Source organism: Macrotis lagotis, chromosome 1 (genome assembly GCF_037893015.1).
Source record: "Macrotis lagotis isolate mMagLag1 chromosome 1, bilby.v1.9.chrom.fasta, whole genome shotgun sequence".
Classification (NCBI taxonomy): domain Eukaryota; kingdom Metazoa; phylum Chordata; class Mammalia; order Peramelemorphia; family Peramelidae; genus Macrotis; species Macrotis lagotis.
In genome coordinates this window covers 72,174,741-72,187,514 of record NC_133658.1, presented here as the reverse complement: position 1 = coordinate 72,187,514, position 12,774 = coordinate 72,174,741, and the positions used below count along the sequence as shown (strand labels likewise).

The window sequence follows — 12,774 nt, the reverse complement described above, 5'->3', positions numbered from 1 at the left end:
CATAATATCAGGGAGAGAATACCAAGACAAGCAAATGAATTGGATTTGTGTAGGGGAAGAGGGAACTTGCTAAATCACCAGCCTCACTTTCTCCTCTGGAACCACCTGGGTCCAGTAGCTAAATATGAATCTGGAAAATTGAAAATAACCCTGAATTTGAGGCAATTAGGGCTAAGTGACATACCCAAGGTCACACAGCTAATAAATGTCTAGAACTGGATTTGAACTCAGATCCTCCTCACTTCAAAGTGTTGACACTACCCACTGTGCATGTGTTATTGTGAGAATCAAATAAGACAACTTTGTAAAATGACTACCACACAGTAGGTATTTAATAAATATTTGTTCCACTTTTCTGTTTCTTGCCCTCTTTTGTTACTGTTTAAAGACTAGTCCATCCTACTAAAGTTTATAGTCCTTGAAGAAAGGAGAGGTAATGAACCAAATAATGAGAAATCTCTTAACAGTGGCTGTGATATTAGATGCCAGGGTTTGGGTTTTCTTCACTTCTTTCACTGTCTCAATTTGGGCTGTACTATTTTGTTTCCTTTAGAAATGGGGATTCCCCTTGGAGATCTTAGACATATAAAATTAGACAATTAGGCAGTTCAGTAGATAGAAGGTTAGACTTGAAGTGATCACTCTGTTCAAATCTCGTTTCTGATACTAAATATCTATGGAACCTTGTCACTTAACTGCTCTTAGTCTCGGTTTACTTACTAAAATGAAGTTAATAATGGTGTCTGATTTACAGATTTGATATGAAGCCCACAATGAAATAAAATACATAAAGAACTATGCAAACCTTTAAGAAAGGTTTGGATAGTAATGATCATCTTACAAATTCCATCAAAGGTACATCTTTGACATTCTTTTTTAGACCAATTGGGATGTTTGGATAATTGGAAACTATCACCCCCCAGACATTCTTTCAAGTGTTTGTTGCTTAATTTAATTCCTCTTTCAATCTAAGAATATCTTTAGATCAAGTTAACCTTATTGGACATTGAAAGCATATTTTAAATTACATTCATCAGACTGGTTACTATTTTAGATCAGGAACAGATAAAGAAAAAGTTTATGTCACTTATTAAAGGAAGTTAAGAATGATTTAACAACACAAGTTAAGGAGAGGGAAATTTTTCCTTGAGAAAAAAAAAATTTCCCATTGAAGAGACTAGGATAACCAGAGGGAATCAGGAGTTTGATGCAGATGGGGGTTTTTTATTTGTTTTTTGATTTTTTTATTGATATTTTATTTATCCAAATATACGCTATGAAAGATTTTCAACATTCATATGCCTAAGTAAATTTTTAAGTTACAAAATTTCATTCCACCCTCCCTTCCCACTCCCCTCCCCTCATTGGCAGTCAGGTTAATGTCATACATACACATTTGTGTTAAAAATGTTTACAGATTAGTCATTTTCGGTATGATTAGTTAGTATTAAGGGAAAAAATACATAAGAGATATTTATTAAAAAGTGAATGTGGGGAGGCTAGGTGGTGTAGTGGATGAAGCACCGGCCTTGGAGTCAGGAGTACCTGGGTTCAAATCTGGTCTCAGAGACTTAATAATTACCTAGCTGTGTAGCCTTGGGCAAGCCACTGAACCCCATTTGCCTTGCAAAAACCTAAAAAAAAAAGTGAATGTGGTGTTCATCAGATTTCAAAGAGGTGTTCTTTTTTTAGCTTTGTTTTTCTTCCTCTGGATGGGGATAGTATTGTCCATATCCAGTCTAATAACAATCTGAATTGCTGAGATGAGGTGCATCTATCAGGGTTGACCATCTCACAAGGTTCTTGTTAATGTGTACTTTGTTCTCATGGTTCCACTCTCTTCACTCAGTATCAGATACCCTAATTCATTCCATGCTTTTCTAAAGTCTGACCATTTCTTGTTTCTTATGGTACAATAGTATTCCATAGTATTCATGTACCATAAGTTGTTTAGCCATGCCTCAATTGATCCCTCAGTTTCTGATTCTTTGCTCCCACAAAAGGAGCTGCTGTGAATATTTTGAAAAATGTAGGACTTTTCCCATTTTTATGAATTCTTCTGGATATAGACCTAAAATTGGAATTACTGGGTCAAAGAGAATGAACAGTTTTATTGCTCTTTGGGCATAGTTCTATATTGTTCTCCAGAATGGTTTGATCTATTCACAACTCCACCAGCAATATGTTAAAGTTCCAATCCTCCCACAACCTTTCCAACATTAATCATCTTTCCCTTTTGTCAGCTTAGCCATCCTGATAGGTGTGAGGTAATACCTCAGAGTTGTTTTAATTTGCATTTCTCTAATCAATAATGATTTAGAGCATTTTCTCATATGATTTTATATAGCTTTAATTTCTTCATTTAAAAACTAACCATTCATATCCTTTGATCATTTATCAATTGGGGAATGACTTGTTATCTTATCAGTTTGATGCAATCCTCTACATATCTTAGAAAAGAGACCTATCAGAACTCCTAGTTGTGAAGATTGTTTCCCAGGATGTAAATATTTAACAGTATGACATATTTTTAAATGTTAATCTTCAAGTTTAGCATTTTTTCCATTACTTTCTAAATTCTAAACAATCAACAAAATAAATCAATATAAATGCTCTCCCTGAAAATTTATTAATGGATACTCTTGAGCTAGTCCCCGATTGCTGATTGCAGGGTGGGGGGGGAGAATCATAAAACCAGGGACCTAAAATGGTCTCAACTTTGCAGCTGCTTCTCTACCCAGGTTCAACTCCAAGGAACAGGATCCATTCCTGTTAATCCTAAGAACACTGGTCTAAGAAGGAAAAAGTGAATCCTATTCCTATTTCTTCAACTGAGTGACCTTGGACAAATCACTAAAGCTCTTTCTCTCTGGGACTCAGTTTGTCTACCTATCAAATGAAAAGCTTAAACTGAATTATTTCCAAGATCCCATTCTAGCTCTAAATTTTCAACAGTTTGATTTAGCATCGTGTGTTCACCAACTCTGTTCATCTCTAATGTGATATTCCATGTTTTAAAGTCCCTTTTGACTCCTGTATCCTAACTTCTGACATGAATTTGGGGTAACATCCATCCTAAATACTTTATAAATGTAATTATGTTCCCTCCTTTTTTTTTTTGCAGAATTTTGCCAATGTTGTACACATCTCATTCTACCCTACTTGAAAAAAAAAAGACTCTTCCCACAAAATGAGGAAAATGCTGTGAACCTTTAATGATTGAAAAATTCACAAACCTATGAGCTCCTGGAATGGGATTTATTGGATGGTAAAATAATAATACATTTTCTCCTCTATTGATTAATGTGTCTGTCATACTGTGAAGGAAATAGTGAGGAGAATGAAATGTGACTATTTGATATCTCTATGCTATGTGTGTTGATGTGTGGACAGAGTGAAGGGGAAGACCTCCAGGGATTTTAGCCATATTCCTCCACAATAGAATATATTATATAACTCTTCCTCATTGAACTGTGATTATAACCAAGTCACCTTCATAAATGGGAATATGGTGAAACTAATTAGGAGCTGACAAAAAGCAAATATTATACTCCTAATTAGAACTTCTCCTGTTTGAAATCCTGCTTTGTTACTGATATTCCAGTGTGAATGACGTGTGAATCATAACAGCACCTTACAGAGCAGGCTCTGAAGGATGAAAAAGACAGGCGCGGTGTCACAGTTGATGAATACCTTTGGAAAGCTCTCCTAATCCGGAGTCAATGAAATGCAGTTCCCACAAACAGCTGCTTTGAGTGATTTGTATACTGGCATAATTAGGCACAAAAATGGTCTATGGGCACATTCTCCACATTCATTTATTGTTATAGCTCTCAGATCACTCCCTCTTTCTACATAATAGGCTGCTTACCTCAATGATGCCTGAATATTTAGAAGGACCAGAAAAAGAAGGATGCAAAGGGCAACTATAATTTGATAATTTGTTAATCCTGGTCAGTTACTGACTTAAATCTTATTTATCTAAATATTTAGATATTTATATAATAAACACATAGATATACATTTAGATATTTTTAGACATTTAAGATATTTAGATATTTAAGACATATAAATACTATCTATTATAGAATACATTATTTAAATTTTTATTTTATATCTCATTTTGATGTGATGATTATTTATAATTCTTATATAATAAATATCTTACTATATTTTATACATCGAATGTAGACTAATAAGGGACTAGCTTAAGAATTATGGGAGGTGCCCATCAATTAGGAAAATGGCTAAACAAGTTAAGGAATACTTGAATACTGTGAAATATTATTGTTCTATAAGAAACCATAAATGGTCAGACTCTAGAAAAGCATGATGACTTACAGGATCTTTGCTGAGCAAAGGGAGCAGAACCAAGGGGACAATGTACACATTAACAACAACATTGTGAGATGATCAGCCTTGAAGGAAGCAGCTCCTCTCAGCAATTCAGAGAGCTAGGTCAGTGGTATTAGACCAGTTATCCCCATCCAGAGGAAGAAAACAAAACCAAAAAAAAGCTCTTCATAATCTGATGAACACTTTACAAAATTATCTCGAATGTATCTTTTCCCCTTAATCCTAAATACTCATACCAAAAATGACTAATCTGTAAACATGTTTATCAAAGCTATATATGTACAATGCTGGCCTGACTTGGCCTCCGCTGAGGGGAGGTGGGTGGTAAGGGAAGGTGGAAGGAAATTTTGTAACTTAAAAATATACATGTGCAAATGGATGAAAAAATAAACAAGAAAAAAAGAGTTATGGGAGGAAAGCAGAAGCTGTGTAGAATTATTTTGGGTAAAGATCAATAGCCTATTGGGAAAAGGGAATGTTCTACTGGTATATATCTTACAAGAAAATATTCAGTTGGTATATGATCAGCTCTCCCCCCCATAAGGACATACACATATACACCATATACTAATATTATCTAGGTATGCTAGTTTACCCGTTGCTCCTCATAAACAGTATTCCACCTCTCATCTTTGTGTTTACACTGGCTTTGTAATATATGAAACGCTCTCCCTCCATACCTCCACATCTTAAAATTGTTGGCTTCCTTTAAGATCTAAATGAGATACCACTTCCTGTATAAGATCTAGCCAGGTTCCTGTTAACTACAAAAAAAATCCCTGTTAACTTACAAAAAAAAGCCCTCTATTCATTGTGTAACATTGGCTTTCTGTCCCTACTTAATAAATATAATTCACATTTGGGGAAAAGTCAGAATTAATATGTAGACTTAATTCCTATGTTAGTAAATTTATTGAAGAAGAAACTAAGTGGTTTTATAAGGAACACAAATTATAATTAACAATATGAAAAACTGATAGATTAAATAGAGGTATCTAATTAACTTCTGATTGAATATAAGAAAGATATTTATCAGGGACACATACAAAAACACTAAGAGGATCTCCTATTGTCCACTATATAGTCCAAATGTAAGAGGAATTCTCTATAAATGCTGAAGTCTTTGACATACTCTTATTTGTGGATGATATTATGTTAATTGAACCATCATCTTGAAGAGTAAAATCATTTAAATGTGATTTATAAGTGGACCAGAAGGTTTAAGGTATCCATGTGAGGAAAAAATAGTGAGTGAACAATTGCCAGATTATTACACACAATTGTATGGATAGTTCAAAGAACTTGTCAATAAGTACAATTACCTTGGGCAATCAGAGTCTATAATTAAATGGAGAAAGGAAAGTAGGATGGAGCATCCTGGAGAAACTATTTTTCATGTCTTGAATATATTTTTATGTACTTTAATAACTTTAACAACTTTTAATGACTCAAGATTCTTCCTGAAATCCAAAATCATTTAAAACTAATATCTCTCTTAGTCTATAGAGTAGAAAAAAATTATAGTATGCTATATCTTCCAAGTAATCAAAATTATGGGTCCCCCAAAGGGCAATGAAAAGATTTATACTAGTGTCTATAAATAAAATATCACATATTACCAATAATGAAATGGACATATTATTCAATGAAAGTCAAAATGGAGGTAAAAATGTATTGGTATATATTATGAAAAGAGAACAAGGGATAACAGAAGACTAACTGGGTGTTACACTGTTACCTTTATATTAAGAGACCTTGAGAAAATCTTCTGCATGATGGAAAATTTATGAGAGAATATGAATAATATTTGCACAAAGCAAGAAGGCCCAGATAGAGTAAATCTACCAGTATGGAGGTAGTCACATTTTTTTAGTTTTGGGTTTTTTTTGGCAAGGCAATGGGATTAAGTCACTTGCTGAGGGTCACACAGATAGGTAACTATTAAGTGTCTGAGGCTGGATTTGGATTCAGGTCCTCCTGACTCTATCCACTGCATCACCTAACTGCCCCTGGAAGTAGCCACATTGATGAGATCACAGTTCCATTCAAGTAGTGGTGTAATATCAAATCATTACCTACATGGATTAATGACAATATAATATAATGGAAAGCTTACCAGTTTGGGTTTCACGACCTGGTTTCCAATGCTGTCTCTAACCACCTGATAACTACATGACCATGATCAAGTAACTTAATATCCATAGACTTTAGTTTCCTTAAATGTGAAATGAAAAGTTTGAGTCAAATAAACTCAGAGGTAGGCTCTAGATCTATGATGCTATCTTAAATAACATGTAACATTTGTTTCCTTGATGCTTTAATGTTTAGGGTTCTGTTTTAGGAAATATTGAACACCTTGGTTACCCAGTTCTGCTCTTTAATACATATATATGTATGTACTTATGTATGTAGATAGCCAAAATACAAAAAACCTTTGTTTTTAAGTTCTTCTCTCTTTAAAGCAAAATGCATAAAGTTAAAAAATAATACTAATATATTATTTCTTTACTAATGGAGTGTGAGCCTTGCCAAGACCTGTTCTGCTCAACTATCTTTGGTCTCTGCTTTTCACCCAATTCTCCTTATGGCTTTAAGAAGTTGTAGCATGCACAAGAACCACAGCTTGATAAAACTTTCTAGTCAGACAAACAAAACCAAGTTGAAGGTAATCAACAGACCCCAAACCTGTCAGTGAGTTATGGGGTTATTTATTCCAAGCATGTGAAGATATTCCCTAGCAGAATGGGCAGATGAGAACATTTTTTTTCTAAAAGTCATGAAGGTTACTGATGTAGGTTCTGTGGATCACTTAGAGCTTGATCAGACATTGAAGACACCAATTTCTTCTACTGCATCCCAGGCCATTGACAATCACCTTAAGTTTTGTGCTGCCATGGGACTTTGCTGACTAAGGGAGAGAGAGTAAGGCTGATGACTTTGTACAACTCTGCTTCATTTAGTTAAATTCATTTTACATGCAAGTCAAGATATCACCTGTGATATCATTGGTCCTCTTCAAAAATGAAGAACAAAATAACAATTACTACCAGTAACATCAATAATAATAATAATAATAATAATAATAATAATAAGCATAATAAGCATAATTTCAAAGTGCTCCTTTGCCACATATTAGATAATATACTAGAAAAAAAATTATGGTCTGGCCTGAAGTACAGCTTAGGTGTCTAGTGCCAGATTTTTATGCATCCTTTGTTTCCAAGATGGACTAATGACATCATCAAGTAATGTTTTGACTTGGATGTGAATTGGATTAATGTAGGGCAAAATCAACAAAATCATTAACCTCACTGTTTCTTCCAGAAAAGTCCAGACATAAGAAAAGTCAAAATGACTAGCAATGACCTGAGATGGAATGGATGACCTTAATGTCTTAAATATATGGTCAAGCTCAAAATGTTCCACAAAGCCTGTTTTAGACAACTTTATGACCATTGGAAAAAAAATTGTTCTCATCCTCCCATTCCACCAGGGGAAGTCTAATTCACTAATGGGTTTGAGGTCAGTAGGTTACTTTTACCATGATTTATTCTATCTTCCAAGATGGTTCTACCAAAGTATGGCTGAAACATATTCTACATCACAGATCCATGAAAGAAAGCTACAGTCAATCTAACTCAATATAGATGCTCAATTCACTAGATTAGCCATAAGGTTAATAAAAGTTCAAACTTTGCTAGTCATTTTCAGGATTTTAAGAAACATAGACAAAACGTCATATGAACTAACTCTAACTAAAGATTTTATAATGATACATAAAACACATGGGACATTCTCACTCACACAAGATGGTTGGAGAAGACATGTTTTCATTTTGCGTCAGCTTCACTTTTACTGGCTTGGTCCCCATCCTTAGCTGGGCTAGGAACATAAGGCTGCAGAGCTAACTGGTTCCAGAAAGTGAGCTTTGTCAAAACAACAATGAAAGAATGATGCGCAGATCTTAAAGGTAGTCATATTTTATTCTGAAAGTTATTTTACAAATGTACCAATTTCAAGTAAATCAGATAAGGCTAAACAATAGCATTGATAGAATTGGTAGACTATCCTGTATTTGAAGATATTCAATAGTTATTCTGTCTCCAGATACATGATTCCCCTGCCCCTCTCTTTTTGAAAGAGTTAATCAAAGTGCCCTGCACTATTGGCCATTGTAACTCTCAAATACTATCTACCAGTTGGAATCCCCACCAATGAAATCACAGGTCCCTGAAGTATGGAAGCATAATAACAGCAATAATAATAGCTGACATTTATACAGCAGTTTACGGGAGGAGCAAAGGCAAGGAAAATAACTCAAATGGTAAAAGCTCATGTTCCTAATAGTGCTTTATAGCTTTTTATAGTGTCTATCTCACAATAAAATGACAGTCTTTGTTTATTCACCTTGAAATGGGATACTTCCCCAACAATGTCTTAAAGGCTCATTTTCTATATACATCCCCCCCGCTTAAAAGTTTAGCAATATTTCATATTTGTATATATTTTGCAGTTTTTATAATGTTTAACATACAAGAACTCTATGAGCTATGTAATTTTTTTATTTTTAGTTTTTGCAAGGCATTGGGGTTAAGTGGTTTGCCCAAGGTCACACAGCTAGGTAATTATTAAGTATGTGAGGCCAGATATGAACTCAGGTACTCCTGACTCCAGGGCCGGTGCTCTATCCACTGCACCACTTAGCCGCCCTGAGCTATATAATATTAACAAACAGTTAAAAGAGTTCTGGATTTGGAATCACAGAGCTGGATATACATCTTTATCTTTTGCTGACTTAGACAAATAATTTTTCTTTACTTGGACTTAGCTTCCTCATCTAAAATATAAATGGGTTCTATCAGGTGATTTCTAAGATATTTTTCATGGTACTTTACTGTTTTCATTTTACAGATGAAAAAAATGTGTGTAATGAGGAATATTGTTCATCTAATAAGAGGAATCAAGTCTCAGGCCCAGATCTTAAAATCCAAAATCTAGTGCAAAATTGAATCCAGAGCACTGAATTTACAGTCACTAAACCAGACTTTGAATTCCAGCTCTGCCATTGATAGAATTCTTTGGAATAAGACCCTGCTTCAATGGATATTCAATAGTAACTCTAGCTGTCTCAATATGCATGGTTCCCCTAGCCCTTTCTTCTTGATAGAGGTAATTGAACTGACCAGCACTATTGATGATTGTAACTATCAGATGAAATCCCTACCAATGAAATCATAGGTCCCTGAACTATGGAAAAACCTAATAGTAGCTAACATGTATAAGGCAGTTTACAGGATGAACAAAGACAAAGTGAATGATCTTAGACACGTCATTTCTAGGCATCAGTTTCCTCATACGAAAAAAGAAATCAATTGACTAGATGTCCCTAATAGATTTAATTCTATCATGACCCTAAGATGGGTTATGTTGAAACTAAAGCTTGGGATAATAGGATGGTAGCATTTCCATTTTTTCCCCAGTACATTACTTTCTTTTCTATTTGTATATTCAAACAGCTTCTTTAAAACTGCCTGTTTTTCTCTAGCTTTGTATAATCACCATATTTTTACCTTTATATTGTCTCACACCTTTTATTATGAGAAAGCTGGATATTTCTATCCTTCTGTGGATTCTGGTCAGCAGACTACACTATTTCCTTCTATTGTGAACTCTTGCCAGACACTACTGTGACTGGCTCCTGTCATTGATATCCAAATTAGGATTCATCCCTTGAGGAGCTCATCATTTGCACCCCCATGTGCTGATTAGTCCTTTGTACAGTTCTACTATATATCAAATGCTTTTTGAAATTTCCTGAGAAATTATGTCCACACTTCCTCTACTCAGCTCTTTCTGTTATTTCTTTGAAAAATTCAGAGAGCATTGTTAGCATAAATTTACAAAAGAGAAATCACGCTTAACTGTCCATAATTAGATCAGTACTTCCCAGGTGTTTCTCTATTCTTTGGCTAAATGTTTCCACTCATTCCTGCCTGCTGTGGAGGTAGATATTTTAAATCTGCAGCCTAGCAGGGCATCTCTATAACCCTCCTTCAGGACAGACCCATAGGAAAAAATATCAAACTTGGTGACAGAAGATTAGGGTTTTAGTCAAATCACTGTCATTTACTAGCCATGTGACAGCAGGAAAGTGATAGAATTATACATAGGTCTTCAGAGATGGAAAGACCCTTAGAGATTACCTACTCTAATGCCTCCTGTTAAGGATGAGGAAATTGAGTTACTAAGGGGTTGTCTTTCCCAAGATTATACAACCAGTAAGTGGAACAGCAGGAATTCGAACCCACTTCTGATCCCAAACCCATTGCTCATTAGACTAGAACTTGCAGCATAGGAGCACTGAGCCTCAGGTTCTCTATTGGCAAAATGAGAACAATAATTATATTCCTTTCTTCATGGGAATATTGTAAACATTCTGAATCACATAGATACAAGCTATTTGTCCTATTTTCCATTGATTTTGTCTTTAAAGCACATGATTTGCATATGCTTTAATAAATGTTTCAATACATTTTCTCCTGCTTTTATTCCTGGTGGTTATTGTATAGATCACTGAACCTGGAATTAGGAACACTTGACTTTATCTTGTGCCTGACTCTTACTAGCTACTTGACCTGGGAAAGTCCTCTTGCCACCATCTGCCTCAGTTTCTTCCTTTATAAAATGGCGATAATAACAGCACCTGTATCATACACATCCCTCTAGCATTTTTGTGAGAATGAAATATGGATAACATTTGTAAAGTACTTTGTAAATCTTAAAGCTCCATATAAATGCTACTTGTTATTTCTTACTCTATCAATTTTTAAAATACAAGTGAAAGTAATGATCCTCTTGAATTTTTTTTTCATAAATCATTTTGAAATTCTTTTAATAGCCTTGTTGAAGCCTACAGTGGTACAATGGATAGCACTCTAGACTGGGAGTCAGGAAAATTTGTTCCTGATCCAAATTGTACCATTTATATTTTCTGTAACAATGAAAAACTTCTTCTACTCATTTGAACCCAAGATTAGAGGGAGGCATGAGGTAGAGAGACCAAACAGGAATGTATTGTAACAATTTGAGCCAGAAGTCTTGAATTAGGAGTCTTAGACTGTGTGAGTGGAGAGAAATGGACAGTTGTGAAAGAAAAGTAAAACAAGATTTGACCATTGATTGGCTATATGGATTGAGAAACATTGAGGAGCAAATGATGACATCAAGAATAAATGAATCTGGTCAGTCAATTAAAATTTATTAAGCCCTGAACTAAGAGTCAGACACTGTGCTAAATGTTGGAAATGTAAATACAAACAGAATTTTTAATGGTGGGGGAGGGGGGCATGTAAAAGGAAGTTGAAGGGCCCAGAGCAGAGAAAGATGAACAAAAGTACCCAAAGTAGGAATCACAGTATTGAAAGTCTAGAGTGCAACCTAGAGAAGGATGCATTGCAGGCCTAAGTTGCCTTCTTAAAGTAGAGTTATGGGAAAAGCTATCCAATAAGATGTACTGTCTTCAGGGGTAGAGGTCATTTCAGATGTGTGAATTCCAACATTGGAATCAAGCTTCAAGATGAAGATTAAGATGGGAAAGGAAGTGTGAAAATCCAAAAAAAATTCACTCTGAGAAATTCCGCCGTTCAGCTGGATTGACTCTACAGTCCTAGGTCTTTACAAGGTACTTCTTTTGACCTGATTAGCTTATCAGTTTTGCTCCCTCCATAGCAGGATCCACTGCTGAGTAACTGGGTCAGAGAAGATGCTTCATCATTCTGCTCTTCTCAAGTTGCAGAGGTTTGGGAAGGAACAAGAAGAAATAAGGGGTCCAAGGAACCAGGAGAGAAGAACATCAAAATAGTGAAAAAAAGTAAAAAAGTGTTTGCTGTAGATGAGATGCTCTAGAAGAAAAACTGAGCAGTTGAAAGATTGGAGGTTATGGTGTGGGAAAAGAAGTAGGGTTTGGAATGAGAAGGCAGAAGGAAACATAATTGAGCATATCAATAGCAAAACCAACAGCAATCGTATGATTGTCTCAATAGATGCTGAAAAGCCTTTCATAAAACATATCTATTCCTATTAAAAAAACACTAGAAAATTTAGGAGTAAATGAAGTTTTCCTTAAAATAATAAGTAGTATTTATCTAAAACCATCAACAAATATATGTAATAGGAATAATCTCAGAGCAAGGATCCCCATTATCACCATTATTATTCAATATAGTTTTAGAAATGTTAGTTCTAGCAATGAAAGAAGAAAAAGAAATGGAAGGAATCAGAATTGGCAATGAGAAAGTAAAACTTTCACTCTTTTCAGATGAAATGATGGTATACCTAAAGAACCTGAGAAAATCATCTAAAAAACTCCTTGAAACAATTAACAAATTCAGTAAAGTAGCTGGATATAAAATAAACCCA

At 34.9% G+C, this 12,774-nt stretch overlaps 1 long non-coding RNA gene across 1 annotated transcript in view; it reads right to left on the bottom strand.

Annotated features, from left to right (window-relative positions):
• Positions 1-8,213: 8,213 nt before the first annotated feature.
• LOC141513549 (uncharacterized) overlaps positions 8,214-12,774 on the bottom strand; it is a 53,154-nt gene continuing 48,593 nt past the window's right edge. Inside the window, exon 3 of the long non-coding RNA XR_012475816.1 lies at positions 8,214-8,282. This is a non-coding gene — a long non-coding RNA (uncharacterized LOC141513549). The remainder of the gene's footprint in view (positions 8,283-12,774) is intronic.